The following is a 2,549-nucleotide window of genomic DNA, read 5'->3' as shown; positions in this document are numbered from 1 at the left end:
GAACTTTGATACTAGTGCTGGAGCAAGATGGTAGGAGATGTTGTTTTAAAGTGTTGATTTTGGCTCTTTATTCCTTTTTGATGTTATGTATTTATTGCTATAAATTGGCATCTGGTCACTGCTTTTGCTGTGTCTGAAATATTTTGCTATGTTGTGTTTTCCTTCTCATTTGATTCAAGGAATTTTTGTATTTCAGTTTTGATTTCTTCTTTTACCCAATCTTTCTCAAGGAGGGTGTTGTTCATTATCCATGTGTTTATATTTTCCTGTTGATCTTCCTATTTCTAATTTGATAGCATGATGATCTGAGAAGATGCTTTGTAGTGTTTAAATGTTTTTAAATTTATTAATGCTTGCTTTATGCTTTATGACCTAACATATGGTCTATCATAGAAAATTTTCCATGTGCACTGGAGAAGAATGTATATTGCGCTGCTGTTGGATGAAGTACTCTATAGATGTCTATAAGGCCAAGTTGGTGGATTTTATTGTTTATCTCTTCTGCCTCTTTGTTGAGTTTCTTTCCAGTTCTATCTTTCAAAGAAAGTGGTGTATTAAAATCTCCCACTGTGACTGTGGAGTCATCTATTTGGCTTTTCACCTCTTTTAAAGTCTGATTTATGTATTTTGGGGCTCTTTCATTGGATCCATAGATATTTAGTATGGTTATGTCTTCATGTTCAGTTGACCCTTTAATCATTATATAATGTCCTTCTTTGTCTTGTAGGGTGGTTTCTGTCTTAAAGTCAATTTGATCAGAAATTAATATTGTCATTTCTGCTCTCTTACAGTTGCCATGTGCTTGATGTATCTTTTTCTGCCCCTCTATTCACCAAGCGGTTGTGGGGTATAAGGGTAACAAGAGGAATGTCATACCTTTTCAGTCTTGCAGGTCCTGAGTTTCCTTGGGGTTGCTGGAAAGCAGAACGTGTTCCTAAGCCCCAGGAATCTGTGAGAGCACTGTCTCTTTAAATATCCAAAATAATCATGCCACTTTTTAAACCTTCAAAATGGTGGAGCCCTCCAGACTGACAAAAGTCCACAGCTCAGCCCACCTTTCTCTTCCCCTTCTCCGTTTGTTCTGCAGCCACCGTGAACAGTCCTCCGTGCAGTCCCTGGATAGCAGGGTGATTTTTAGTTTAATTCTTAGGTCCTGCCATCACTTGGGAATCTCCAAGCCATCTGTGCTGTCAGGATCACTCAGGATTGCTGCCAGACTGCAGCTCCATATGTCTCCTTTTTTTGGTATTTTCACACAAATTCTTCTGCTAGTTGGAGTTTAGTCCACTTCTATATCCTTCCCTTCAAGGCTCAGGGGTCCAGGATTATCTTATGTGTCTGTGTTAATTGGTTTCCCTTTTCTTTGTTGAAGAGGGTCTGTGCAGTCTTTCTGCCTAGTCTGCCATCTTTCTGGATCCCCCATTTTTTTTCTTTTACGTTTTTATTCCTGGCAATAATAATTCCACTGATTTTGACTTTTGTGCGTGTATATTGGTTTTCTTTCCTATGACTCTGCTGAAACTATTTAGCTGAATTATTTAATTCCTTTTTTGGAGGGGTTGTATATTTTGGGTTATAGTTTACATACACAGCACAGACACAGACACATGCATACACATGCACAGGTTTATGTTACTTCAAATAGAGATAGTTTTACTTCCTTCTTTCCAATTTGAATTCATTTCATTTATCTTACTTACTGATCCCAAATATCCCGTACTCTGTTGTTTTGATTTCCTGTTGAAGATACCACAGGTGCAATGGCTTTAACAAACAGGAGTTTATTCTCTTACAGTTTTGGAGGCTAGAAGTGCAAGTGTGAAGTGCCAGGCTTTAGGGGCTAGGTTAAAGCCCTAGACCTTGGGCTTCAGCTCTGCCTCTTGCTTCTAGTCCACTGAAGTTGGCAGCTTTCTTCCTTAGGTAGCTGCTGGCTCATATGTCTGACAAACCTAAGATTGACAAGTAAAAAGGACCAGTCTCACTATTAGCACACAACATGGAAGACTATTTAGTTCAAGTCCAGAGACAGTCCCAAGATTGACAGGAAACATGGCAGGCTGCTAAATGAAGACTCAACTATATGCAGGGCTCAAGCATGACAAAAAGCTTAGCGACCTTTCTCAATGCTCCTCCTTACATACTAGAAGCAGACTACATCTCTAAGGCAGCTACTCAGTTGCTCCAGTAGGTGCCACTACAAAGCTGATTACCAGTCTCATCATGGGGAATCACTACCTCCAGATGCTCAGTCACCCAACCAGGCCCAGTCAACTTGACACACAACCTTAACTATCACAACTGTTGACTATAAGGGAGGAAAGCCAGTATACTAGTCTTGGGGTCTTAGGGGACATGATTTCACTCTTTGTCCATTGAGTATGATATCAGTGTGGTATTCTTTTACCTTGTAATGTCTTTGTCTTGTTTTGGTTAGAGTAATGCTAGCCTTCCATATGTTAGAAAGTGTGAGCTCCCATTTTTTGCCAACTGGTTTGAGAAAGAGTGGTGTTAATACTTCTTCAAGCCCTTGCTGGTCCTTGGTGCTTTTT

This window comes from Orycteropus afer, unplaced genomic scaffold, assembly GCF_000298275.1.
Source record: "Orycteropus afer afer isolate SDZICR_OR568_19922 unplaced genomic scaffold, OryAfe1.0 scaffold00714, whole genome shotgun sequence".
NCBI classification, from domain to species: Eukaryota; Metazoa; Chordata; class Mammalia; order Tubulidentata; family Orycteropodidae; genus Orycteropus; species Orycteropus afer.
This window is presented reverse-complemented; position numbering follows the sequence as displayed.